This window comes from Myxine glutinosa, chromosome 1 (genome assembly GCF_964187855.1).
Source record: "Myxine glutinosa chromosome 1, kmMyxGlut1.1, whole genome shotgun sequence".
In the NCBI taxonomy this organism is placed as follows: domain Eukaryota; kingdom Metazoa; phylum Chordata; class Myxini; order Myxiniformes; family Myxinidae; genus Myxine; species Myxine glutinosa.
Genome location: NC_136261.1, coordinates 271032190 through 271045613, shown reverse-complemented (window position 1 = coordinate 271045613; position 13424 = coordinate 271032190). Strand labels below are relative to the sequence as shown.

At 58.5% G+C, this 13424-nt stretch overlaps 1 protein-coding gene across 1 annotated transcript in view; it reads right to left on the bottom strand.

Annotated features, from left to right (window-relative positions):
* LOC137437459 (zinc finger protein 385D) overlaps positions 1-1913 on the bottom strand; it is a 952094-nt gene extending 950181 nt beyond the window's left edge. Inside the window, exon 1 of the mRNA XM_068131805.2 lies at positions 1669-1913. The gene's annotated coding sequence lies outside the window, so the exon portion shown is untranslated. The remainder of the gene's footprint in view (positions 1-1668) is intronic.
* Positions 1914-13424: the final 11511 nt, after the last annotated feature.

The window sequence follows — 13424 nt, the reverse complement described above, 5'->3', positions numbered from 1 at the left end:
GCTCCTTCCCCCATCTGAGCCCCCGCTCCTTCCCCCATCCGAGTCCCCGCTCCTTCCCCCATCCGAGTCCCCGCTCCTTCCCCCATCCGAGCCCCGGCTCCTTCCCCCATCCGAGTCCCCGCTCCTTCCCCCATCCGAGTCCCCGCTCCTTCCCCCATCCGAGTCCCCGCTCCTTCCCCCATCCGAGTCCCCGCTCCTTCCCCCATCCGAGTCCCCGCTCCTTCCCCCATCCGAGTCCCCGCTCCTTCCCCCATCCGAGTCCCCGCTCCTTCCCCCATCCGAGTCCCCGCTCCTTCCCCCATCCGAGTCCCCGCTCCTTCCCCCATTCGAGCCACCACCGACGGTTGTACCACTCGGGATCCCCTCCGAGAGGTGCCCGGTCGCGAGCGATCCTCGTCGCACGAAAAGCGAATGAAGCGCGTGCTGAGTGGTGTGCGAGCGTGTGCTGTGTAAGTGCATGTTGGGTGGTGTGCGAGCATGTGCTGTGTAAGTGCATGCTGGGTGGTGTGCGAGCGTGTGCTGTGTAAATGCATGCTGGGTGGTGTGCGAGTGTGTGCTGTGTGAGCGCGTGCTGAGTGGTGTGCGAGCGTGTGCTGTGTAAGTGCATGCTGGGTGGGGTGCGAGCATGTGCTGTGTAAGTTCATGCTGGGTGGTGTGCGAGCGTGTGCTGTGTAAGTGCATGCTGGGTGGTGTGCGATGCTGTGTAAGTGCGTGCTGAGTGGTGTGCGAGCATGTGCTGTGTAAATGCATGCCGAGTGGTGTGCGAGCATGTGCGGTGTAAATGCATGCTGAGTGGTGTGCGAGCATGTGCTGTGTAAATGCATGCTGAGTGGTGTGCGAGCGCGTGCTGTGTAAATGCATGCTGGGTGGTGTGTGAGTGCGTGCTGTGTAAGTGCGTGCTGGGTGGTGTGGGAGCACGTGCTGCGTAAATGTATGATGGGTGCTGTGTAAGTGCACGCTGGGTGGTGTGCGAGCGCGTGCGGTGTAAGTGCACGCTGGGTGGTGTGCGAGCGCGTGCTGTGTAAGTGCACGCTGGGTGGTGTGCGAGTGCGTGTTGTGTAAGTGCGTGCTGGGTGGTGTGGGAGCACGTGCTGCGTAAATGTATGATGGGTGCTGTGTAAGTGCACGCTGGGTGATGTGCGAGCGCGTGCTGTGTAAGTGCATGATGAGTGGTGTGCGAGCGCGTGCTGTGTAAATGCATGATGGGTGGTGTGCGAGCACGTGCTGTGTAAGTGCATGTTGGGTGGTGTGCGAGTGCGTGCTGTGTAAGTGCGTGCTGGGTGGTGTGGGAGCACGTGCTGCGTAAATGTATGATGGGTGCTGTGTAAGTGCACGCTGGGTGGTGTGCGAGCGCGTGCTGTGTAAGTGCACGCTGGGTGATGTGCGAGCGCGTGCTGTGTAAGTGCATGCTGGGTGGTGTCCCAGCGGTGCTGTGTAAGTGCACGCTGAGTGGTGTGCGAGCGCGTGCTGTGTAAGTGCATGCTGGGTGGTGTCCCAGCGGGTGCTGTGTAAGTGCATGCTGGGTGGTGTGCGAGCGCGTGCTCTGCGGCTGGAAGGCATGAACGATCCCCGCCCCCCGGACCTCCCTCCGCACTGCACGCGCTGTCACACGTCACATGGTAACGATAACGATGATTACGCGATCGCCGAAGCGGTGTCCCAGCTCACCGTTGTGCGGACGGGGCGGTGCGTTGCCCCCACCGAGCTCGATGTGACAGGCGGTTGGGGGTTGCTTGGATCGCGAACCCGGACCTCGGCGGGAAAGGATAAATTGGGGGTTCAGCGGGAGAAGCAGAGACTATGGGGAAGTGATGCTCATTGAGGTTCGTCCTGTCGCTGCAAAGCCGGACCTGCTGTTCACTCGTCCCGTCCGAGCAGCAGCGCTTCGAGGGGCGGTCGAGTCGAGAGGAGGAGCGAGGGGAGGGGTGCAAAGGGGGGAAAACATGCAATGGAGTGGGGGGGGGGGGGAGAGGGGGGGCATGACCCACTCCTGCCGTGAAGCGCCTCCGGGATTCAGAAGTACAATCACGTGTGCCGACGATGATGATAATGATGATGGCGGGAAAGAAGGTAACCAGGAGGAGCAACGAGCAGGGAGGAGGAATCAAAAGGCAATCGAGGAATGGGATGTGAAATGGACGTTTCATGTTTTACGAGAAAACCGAGAAAAGTTATTTTGTTCTTCTGGATATTTAAAAGATCGCGAACTATGGGATTAAATGGTGAAATAGGATTTCCCGGAGCATGGGGTCCATGGGATCAGTCCAGGGGTCCAGCGCAGGTAAACACAAAACGAATTATTTATTACATTATTTTATACTCATCTGAGACCCAGTGTAACGTCCTCGACTAACACGACCAGTGTAGCGTCCTCGACTAACACTACCAGGGTAGCGTCTGCTACGAACACTACCAGTGTAGCGTCTGCTACGAACACTACCAATGTAGCGCCTGCTACGAACACTACCAGTGTGGCGTCCGCTGCGACCACTACCAGTGTAGCGACCGCTACGAACACTACCAGTGTGGCGTCCGCTACGACCACTACCAGTGTAGCGCCTGCTACTAACACTACCAGTGTAGCTTACGCTACGACCACTACCAGTGTGGCGTCTGCTACTAACACTACCAGTGTAGCGTCCGCTACGAACACTACCAGTGTGGCGTCTGCTACTAACACTACCAGTGTAGTGTCCCCTACGAACTCTACCAGTGTGGCATCTGCTACTAACACTACCAGTGCAGCGTCTGCTACGAACACTACCAGCGTAGCGTCCGCTACTAACACTACCAGTGTAGCGTCCGCTAACACTACCAGTGTGGCGTCTACTACTAATACTACCAGTGTGGCGTCTGCTACTAACATAATACTACCAGTGTGGCGTCTGCTACTAACATAACACTACCAGCGTGGCGGCTGCTACTAACACTACCAGTGTAGCGTCCGCTACTAACACTACCAGGGTGGCCTCTGCTACTAACACTACCAGTGTAGCGTCCGCTACTAACACTACCAGTGTGGCGTCTGCTACTAGCACTACCAGTGTAGCGTCTGCTACTAACACTACCAGTGTAGCGTCCGCTACTAACACTACCAGGGTGGCGTCCACTACTAACACTACCAGGGTGGCGTCCGCTACTAACACTACCAGGGTGGCGTCCGCTACTAACACTACCAGGGTGGCGTCCGCTACTAACACTACCAGGGTGGCGTCCGCTACTAACACTACCAGTGTAGCGACCGCTACGAACACTACCAGTGTGGCGTCTGCTACTAACACTACCAGCGTGGCGTCTGCTACTAACACTACTAGTGTGGCGTCTGCTACGAACACTACCAGTGTAGCATCTACTACTAACAATACCAGTGCAGCGTCTGCTACGAACACTACCAGCGTAGCGTCCGCTACTAACACTACCAGTGTAGCGTCCGCTAACACTACCAGTGTGGCGTCTACTACTAATACTACCAGTGTGGCGTCTGCTACTAACATAATACTACCAGTGTAGCGTCCGCTACTAACAGTACCAGGGTGGCGTCCGCTACTAACACTACCAGTGTAGCGTCTGCTACTAACACTACCAGTGTGGCGTCTGCTACTAACACTACCGGGGTAGAATCTATTACTAACACTACCAGGGTGGCGTCCGCTTGTGGCGGACACGAAAGCCCACTGGCATGGTGACATCATTCCGCGCACCAAGTGGGCGGCGGCCACGCCCGAGGGGTAGGCGTGGCCTCAGGATATAAACTGGGCGCGCAACCCGGAGCGCGCCAGTGCTACAGTGACCACTTGTCAATAAAGACACTTTTGTTTAACCGCGTTGTCCGCTTCCTCCTTGGTAGAAAGTCGCGCGCGTAGCACCGCGCTTCATTGGTGACTCCGACATTTTGGTCAGCCGTCACTGATCACCCGAAACCGCCACAGCCATGGCAACCAACGCGGTAGCGATAAAGCTCCCCGAGTTCTGGGAAGCTCAGGCGGAGATCTGGTTCCTGCAGGCCGAAGCCCAGTTCAGGCTTCGACGCATCACGGCGGACGAGACACGCTACTGCCACGTGGTCGCCTCCCTCGGGGCCGGCGCGGCCACCCGCGTCGTGTCGGTCCTGAGGAACCCACCGGCCCACGACAAGTACGAGACGATCAAGCGTCTCCTCCTTGCCACGTTCGGCCTCACGGTGGACGCACGGGCCGATCGCCTCTTGGACCTCCCCGAGCTCGGTGACACGCAACCGTCGGTCCGAATGGACCATATGCTGTCGCTCATGGGCGACGAAACCCCGAACGCTCTATTCCGGGCGTTATTTCGACGCCAGCTGCCGGCACGAGTCCGCTTCGCGTTGGCCGGTTCCGCGACGACGGAACCCCGTGCGTTCGCGGCCGAGGCCGACAAGTTCTACGTGGCTTTGGACACGCAGGCGAGTTTCGGTGCGGCCGTAGCGGCTCCCGAGCCCGAACCTCTTGCGGGTGCCCACCCCTGCTCCGAGGGGCGCCTCGTGGCGGCCGCCACACCCCGCCCACCACCACCGCGGAAACCGCGGCCTCCGGCTTCACCGCAGACCTGGTGCCATTCCCACGCTAGGTTCGGCCACGAGGCTCGGCAATGTCGCCCGCCGTGCTCATTCGGCAGGTCGGGAAACGCCCGGGCCGGCCCTCGGTAGTGGCACTGAGCGCCGGCCGATTAAACAGCCTCCTATACATAACAGACACCTTATCCGGGCGCCGTTACCTGTGTGACACGGGAGCGCAGGTGAGTGTCGTTCCCGCCTGTACGTCTGACAAGCAGTCTGCGGGCCGGGGCCCCACGCTGCTTGCTGCCAACGGTACGCCCATTCGCACATATGGAAAACGCTGCCTTTCTCTGCGGTTCGGAGGGCAGGTTTTCCGATGGTCGTTCGTCACTGCCGACGTGCCAATGGCACTGCTCGGCGCGGACTTCCTCTGTGCCAATGGCCTGTTGGTCGACGTCAAGTACAGAAGGCTTGTCCAGGCTGAGACGTTCAGCTCGCTCGCTTGCGCGTTGCCCGCCTCGTTGAGCAGCTCACGGAGCGGCTCATCGAGCGGCTCGCCGAGCGGTTTGCTGAGCGGTTCGGTTCCGGCCAGGTTCATCTGCACGCTTCCGGCAGCGGACGAATTCACCCGCCTCCTCGCCCGTTTCCCGGCCCTCACGGGGCCCACCTTCTCGGCGGGGACTGTCAAGCACGGGGTGGAACATCACATCCCCACCGCCGGGCCACCGGTCTACGCCCGGGCACACCGCCTCGAGCCGACGAAGCTCGCGGTAGCTAAAGCGGAGTTTGCTACGCTGGAGCGGCTCGGCATCGTGTGGCGCTCTGAGAGCGCTTGGGCGTCGCCGCTCCACATCGTGCCCAAGCCCAGCGGGGGATAGTGACCGTGCGGGGACTACCGCCGTCTCAACGACGCCACCACCCCCGACCGCTACCCCGTCCCCCATATTCAGGACTTTTCCGCCCGCTTGGCGAATATGTCCTTCTTCTCGAAGGTGGACCTCATACGCGGTTACCACCAGGTCCCCGTCAGGCCGGAGGACATCCCGAAGACGGCTGTCATCACGCCGTTCGGTCTTTTCGACTTTGTTCGGATGCCCTTCGGTTTGAAGAATGCTGCTCAGGCGTTCCAGCGCCTCATGGACAGCGTCTTGCGCGACTTGGATTTCGTCTACCTCTATCTGGATGATATCCTCGTCGCAAGCGCGTCCCACAAAGAGCACCTACACCATCTCCGCACGCTCTTCGAATGTCTGGGCCAGCACGGCCTGATCGTGAACCCCGCCAAGTGCCGGTTCGGTGTCGCCGAAATAGACTTTTTGGGGCACCACGTCACCAGGCACTGGGCCGTCCCCCTACCGGCCAAGGTGGAGGTGGTGAAAGGGTTTCCGCGCCCCCGCACGATCAGGGGGCTCCAGGAGTTCGTGGACATGGTAAACTTTTACCACCGTTTCCTGCCCCGCATCGCCCAGCTCCTGCGCCCCTTGCACGAGGCCCTCCGGGGGAAGCCGGGGCAAAGGTGACGTCACCTGGACCGAGTAGATGGACGTGGCGTTCGTGGGCACGAAGCTCGCCTTGGCTAACGCCACCATGCTCACTCACCCGGCGCCCGATGCACCGATCGCCCTCACCACCGACGCCTCGTACTACGCGGTGGGCGCGGTGCACGAGCAATGGGTGCGTGGAGCTTGGCAACCGCTGGCGTTCTTCAGCCGGCAGCTTCGCCTGCCCGAACGCCGGTACAGTACCTTCGACCGCGAGTTGCTCGGGCTCCACCTGGCGGTCAGGCACTTACGCCATCTGCTCGAGGGCCGTGCGTTCACGGCCTTCGTCGACCACAAGCCACTGGTGTTCGCGACGGGCAAGGGTCGCCGAGCCGTGGTCGGCCCGGCAGCAGCGTCACCACTCGGCCGTGTCCGAATACACGACGGACATCCGGCACGTCGCGGGGAAGGACAACCCGGGTGGCGGATTGCCTTTCCCGGTCCGTTGCCCACGCGGTCCACCTCGGCATCGACTACGCCTGGATGGCGGCGGACCAGGCCGCCGGCCCCGACGTCCAGGCCTTGCGGACCGCCGTTACGGGCCTCCGCGTCACCGAGGTGCCGTTCAACGGCACGGGCACGGCCCTCTGGTGCGACGTCTCGCTCGGCCGGCCTCGCCCCATCGTGCTCGCGGGCTGGCAGCGCCAGATTTTCGACTCCATCCACAGCCTGTCCCACCCGGGCACGAGGGCCTCCCAGGGGTTGATCGCCGACAAGTTTGTCTGGCATGGCCTCCGGAAGGCCGTCCACGGCTGGGCTAGGACGTGACTCGCGTGCCAGCGCGCGAGGGGTGCACCGACACACCCAGGCCCCATTGGCCCCGTTTGCAGTGCCGGAACGTCAGTTTGACCACGGTCACGTGGACCTGGTGGGACCTCTGCCCCCCTTGCGGGGTTTCACACACGTCCTGACCATGATGGACCGCACCACCCGGTGGCCGGAGGCCATGCCTTTGGCGTCAATGACGGCGGCGGACGTCGCGCAGGCGTTCATCGCCACCTGGGTCGTCCGGTTCGGCGCCCCCTCGGACATCTCGTCCGACCGCGGCCCCCAGTTCACCTTGGAGCTCTGGGGGGCGGTCGCGCGGGGGCTCGGGGTCCAGCTGCACCGCACCACGGCCTACCACCCCCAGGCTAACGGCCTGTGCGAGCGGTTCCACCGCTCATTGAAGGCCGCGCTCCGGGCCACCCTCCGCGACGGCGGCTGGGTCGTCAGGCTCCCCTGGGTCCTGCTCGGCCTCCGGACGGCGCCCAAGGACGACCTGCGTGCGTCCTCGGTGGAGTTGGTCTTCGGACAACCGCTGCGGGTGCCGGGCGAGTTCCTCCCCGACCCCACGGCACCTTGGTCCGCGGCGCAGGAGCGCTCCGCGCTGCAGGAGACCGCCCGGAGGTTCGCCCCGGTGCCGATGGCACACCACGGGCACCCACCCACGCACGTCGCCCCGGAGCGTCGCACCGCGGAGTATGTCTTCGTCCGGCACGACGCCCACCGGACACCACTGCGGCCCCCGTACGACGGGCCTTTCCGCGTGCTGGAGACCGGGGTGAAATACTTCACCTTGGACATCGGCGGTACTCCCGACCGCGTCTCGGTGGATCAACTCAAGCCGGCCCACCTCGACGTGGATCACCCACCGTCGGTGGCTCGGCCCCCGCATCGGGGCCGCCCCCCGGCGGGCAGACCCCCGGCATCGCCCAGCACCGCCAGCACGCCGCCCCCCTGTCCGGCACCCATCCCGGGTACAGCCGGGGGGCATCCCAGCTGGCATCCCTGCACCCCGGATGCCGCTGGTCGCCAGAGGGCGCTTCGGCCGGGTCATCCGTTTGCCCCGCAAACTGGCCCTCCAGGTGCGCGGGAATTTTGGGGGGGCGCGTATGTCGGACACGAAAGCCCACTGGCGTGGTGACATCATTCCGCGCACCAAATGGGTGGCGGCCACGCCCGAGGGGTAGGCGTGGCCTCAGGATATACACTGGGCGCGCAGCCCGGAGCGCGCCAGTGCTACAGTGACCTCTTGTCAATAAAGACACTTTTGTTTAACCGCGTTGTCCGCTTCCTCCTTGGTAGCAGGTCGCGCGCGTAGCACCGCGCTTCACGCTACTAACACTACCAGTGTAGCGTCCGCTACTAACAGTACCAGGGTGGCGTCTGCTACTAACGACCAGTGTAGCATCTACTACTAACTACCAGTGTAGCATCTTCTACTAACGACCAGTGTAGCGTCCGCTACGAACGCTACCTGTGTAGCATCTTCTACTAACGACCAGTGTAGCATCTTCTACTAACGACCAGTGTAGCGTCTGCTACTAACTACCAGTGTAGCATCCTCTACTAACTACCAGTGTAGCGTCTGCTACTAACACTACCAGTCTACCACTACTTTAATGGCTGCGATTATTCGCAGCTTATTGTGGGGTTGGCCGGGGAAAGTTTCTCTCCCAAGGCTTTCACGAACAGGCTGGCCATGATGAGTGAAGGTGGCAGGAGTTTGTCAATTGTTCAGGGTGCCGACCATTGGGTAAAGAACTACACCAGGGGATCTTGAACGCCCAACTAATCTTGGCAGACGGGGCAGTGAGGACACCCGGCTTAACGTCCATCCGGAGGAACTTTGTGATGCGATTCCCTGTCTGCGAAATAACAATGTGACTGCTTACAATCCTGTAGGGAATCGAATCCCGGCTCGACAGCTGACATGTAAGAACGCTATCCTACCAGGTGCACTATTTTTATGGACCATCTATTTATTACAAACATCCAAAAGTACCCGGCGTTGCTGGGCAACACAGAGTCGCTTCAGTGCCGAGAATATGAAGACATGGGGGGTTGGAAGAGGGGAAGGAGAAAGGGAGGAAGGGGAAGGGGGGAGAAAGGGAGGAAGGGGAAGGGGAGAGGAGGGGGGGGAAGGGGAGAGGAGGGGGGGAAGGGGAGAGGAGGAGGGGAAGGGGAGAGGAGGGGGTGGGAAGGGGAGAGGAGGGGGGGAAGGGGAGAGGAGGGGGGAAGGGGAGAGGAGGGGGGGAAGGGGAGAGGAGGGGGGAGGGGAGAGGAGGGGAGAGGAGGGAGAGGAGGGGGGGAGGGGAGAGGAGGGGGGGAGGGGAGAGGAGGGGGGGAGGGGAGAGGGAGGTGGGAGGGGAGAGGGAGGTGGGAGAGGGAGGGGGGAGGGGAGAGGGAGGGGGGAGGGAGAGGGAGGGGGGAATGGGAGAGGGGAGGGGAATGGGAGAGGGGAGGGGGAATGGGAGAGGGAGGGGGAGGGGGAATGGGAGAGGGGAGGGGGAGGGGGAATGGGAGAGGGGGGGGAGGGGGAATGGGAGAGGGGAGGGGGAATGGGAGATGGGAGGGGGAGGGGGAATGGGAGAGGGGGGGGGAATGGGAGAGGGGAGGGGGGAATGGGAGAGGGGAGGGGAGGGGGGAATGGAGAGGGGAGGGGAGAGGAGGAGGGGAGGTGAGAGGAGGGGGAGGGAGGGGAGAGGGAGGTGGGAGGGGAGAGGGAGGGGGGGAGGGAGGGGAGAGGGAGGGGGAGGGGAGAGGGAGGGGGAGGGAGGGGAGGGGAGAGGGAGGGGGAGGGAGGGGAGAGGGAGGAGGGAGAGGGAGGGGAGGGGAGGGAGAGGGAGGGGGAGGGGAGGGGAGAGGGGAGGGGGGAATGGGAGAGGGGAGGGGGAGGGGGAATGGGAGAGGGGAGGGGGAGGGGGGAATGGGAGAGGGAGGGGAGGGGGGAAGGGAGAGGGGAGGGGAGGGGGGAATGGGAGAGGGGAGGGGAGGGGGGAATGGGAGAGGGGAGGGGGAGGGGGGAATGGGAGAGGGGAGGGGGAGGGGGAATGGGAGAGGGGAGGGGGAGGGGGGAATGGGAGAGGGGAGGGGAAGGGGGGGAATGGGAGAGGGGAGGGGGGAGGGGGGAATGGGAGAGGGGAGGGGGAGGGGGGAATGGAGAGGGGAGGAGGGAGGGGGAGGAGAGGGGAGGGGGGAGGGGGGAAGGAGAGAGAAGGAGAATGTGGAAGGGAGGAGGGAATGGAGGAGGGAAGGGGTAGAGAAGAGAAGAGAGGAGGAGATGAGCAGGGAAGGGATAGTGGGGAGGTGAGGTGAAGTGAAGGAAAGGGGAGGGAATGGAGAGGGGAGGGAAGAGGAGAGGAGAGGACTGGGGAGGAGAGGGAGAGGGGGAGGAGAGGAGAAGTACAGGGGGGAAAGAGGGAGGGAAGAAGGAGAGGATGGGAGCGGAGTGGGAGAGGGGCAGGGAAGGAGTGGGGAGATGAGGGCAAGTGAAGGAAGGGGGAGGGGTAGGGGGAAACAGAGTGATGCGGGAAGGAGAAGGAGAGGGGGAGGGGAGGAGAAGAACAGGGGGGAAAGAGGGAGCAGAGCGCAGTGGGGGAGGGGAGGGAGGTGATGTGACAGTGGGCTGACCAAGATGGCGGAGCACTATTTTGGTAAAGGTTTTCTTTTCTTTTTTTTGTTATGAGCACCTCGTTAATCATCTTCAAAAAGTGTGTTTTAACACACCCAAACACCCAGTTTTCATTCATACAATCCCTTGGAGGTCGAGAAGTATACATGCAAAGTTGGCCGCTAGATTTCATGGTTTTGGAGTTATGGAGGAGAGAACACACACACACACACACACACACACACACACACACACACACACACACACACACACACACACACACTTTTATTATTATAGATGCATGAGAGTATTTGTGGCGGAGGGAGGGGGTGGCTCATGGTCGAGGAGAGGGGTCCAAAGTGAGAAAAAATAGAGATTGGGAACTATAGAAGAAATTAGAAAGGACATTCAAGGAACAAGGAACAAGTTTAACAGAAGTCAAAGAATAGGGGACTTTTGAAATTACGTAATCCAACCCAGACTGCCTTGCGTGCATGCGCAGAAGCCCTTGCAGCAACATTGATGCGTGTGTGAGAGAAGGATTTTAACCTAAAATGGCTCCCAAAGCTTCTAAAAGAAGCTGTAAATACTTGGGAAAGTACCTGAGAGAAAGGGGGTGTGCTTCTGCACAACGAACAACGAATAGGTTGGAGAACTTTCTCAGCTCACCTGCAAGACTGAGATCTTATAGCTGCACTTATTACAAAATCCTGATGACGTGGGCCAGTGCAAGGCCCAAAGGATCGTTGACGGGCGCATTCTACCCAAACTGCTGATCAACCCTGTCAGTGAATGGACTTTGAAACTTACAGGAGTGCCTTCTGTGAACATGGCGGGCTTGGTGATTTATTTAATGGATGTCTACAATTGGAAAGACTTCCCTGAGGAGTATGGTTTGAGTGCTTATCCATATCCGGTTTGGGTGCTTATCCGTATCCTGTTTGGTTGCTTATTCCAATCTGGTTTGGTTGATTATCCAGATCTGGTTTGGGTGCTTTTCCCTATCTGGCTTGGTTGCTTATTAGGATCTCGTTTGGGTGCTTATTAGCATCTCGTGTGGGTGCTTATTAGGATCTCGTTTGGGTGTTTATCCGTATCTGGTTTGAGTGCTTATTAGGATCTTGTTTGGGTCATTATCCGGATCTGGTTTGGTTGCTTATTAGGATCTCGTTTGGGTGCTTATTAGGATCTGGTTTGGTTGCTTATTAGGATCTCGTTTGGGTGCTTATCTGGATCTGGTTTGGGTGCTTATTAGGATCTGGTTTGGTTGCTTACCCCTATCTGGTTTGGGTGCTTATTAGGATCTGGTTTGGTTGCTTATCCCTATCTGGTTTGGGTGCTTATCCGCATCTGGTTTGGGTGCTTATCCGCATCTGGTTTGGGTTCTTATCTGGATCTGGTTTGGGTGCTTATGAGAATCTGGTTTGGGTGCTTATTAGGATCTGGTTTGGTTGCTTATCCCTATCTGATATGGGTGCTTATCCGCATCTGGTTTGGTTGCTTATTAGTATCTCGTTTGGGTGCTTATCCGGATCTGGTTTGGGTGCTTATTAGGATCTCGTTTGGGTGCTTGTCTGGATCTCGTTTGGGTGCTTATCTGGTTTGGGTGCTTCTCTGGATCTGGTTTGGGTGCTTATTAGGATCTGGTTTGGTTGCTTATCCCTATCTGGTTTGGGTGCTTAATATGATCTGGTTTGGTTGCTTATCCCTATCTGGTTTGGGTGCTTATTAGGATCTCGTTTGGGTGCTTATCTGGATCTCGTTTGGGTGCTTATCTGGTTTGGGTGCTTCTCTGGATCTGGTTTGGGTGCTTATTAGGATCTGGTTTGGTTGCTTATCCCTATCTGGTTTGGGTGCTTATTAGGCTCTGGTTTGGTTGCTTATCCCTATCTGGTTTGGGTGCTTATTAGGCTCTGGTTTGGTTGCTTATCCCTATCTGGTTTGGGTGCTTATTATGATCTGGTTTGGTTGCTTATCCCTATCTGGTTTGGGTGCTTATTAGGCTCTGGTTTGGTTGCTTATCCCTATCTGGTTTGGGTGCTTATTATGATCTGGTTTGGGTGCTTATTCCTATCTGGTTTGGTTGATTATCCCTATCTGGTTTGGTTGCTTATCCCTATCTGGTTTGGGTGCTTATTAGGATCTGGTTTGGTTGCTTATCCTTATCTGGTTTGGGTGCTTATCCCTATCTGGTTTGGTTGCTTATTCCTATCTGGTTTGGGTGCTTATTAGGATCTGGCTTGGTTGCTTATCCCTATCTGGTTTGGGTGCTTGTTATGATCTGGTTTGGTTGCTTATCCCTATCTGGTTTGGGTGCTTATTAGGCTCTGGTTTGGTTGCTTATCCCTATCTGGTTTGGGTGCTTATTATGATCTGGTTTGGTTGTTTATCCCTATCTGGTTTGGGTGCTTATTAGGATCTGGTTTGGTTGTTTATTAGGATCTCGTTTGGGTGTTTCAGGAGAGTCCAAATGCAAAAACAAAATTCTGAAAACCATTGAAAAACATTCATCACGGTATAATTTGAAGGGAAAAAAATTGTGGAATTTTTTTGCAAATCTAAGTGTCGAAAAAGCCCAACAGTGTCGATTTTCGATTTCGCCAATGATGCCACATACAGCACGTAACCCACCTTGATCGTCATGGCGGTTTGCATAGCGAATCAACGCATGATGTCAAGCACGGATTGCAATACTGATTTCACTGTCATTCATAACTCTTAAGGTTCTCAGTATGTTGAAACGGAAACTGAAACAGCATTTTACGTGCCTTTCTGCAAACTCCAGGTGTGCTGTCATCTGCCTTTTTCTCAGGAGTGGCTTCCATCTGGACACTCTCTCATAAAGCGTGGATTTGTGAAGTGCTGCAGTGACCGTCGTCCTTCCGGCAGGTTCTCCCATATCGGCCAAGGAACTCTGTAGTTCTGTCAGAGTGGTCATTGGGTTCTTGGTCACCTCCCTGACCAAGGTCACTCTTGCCCGGTTTCTCTGTTTGTT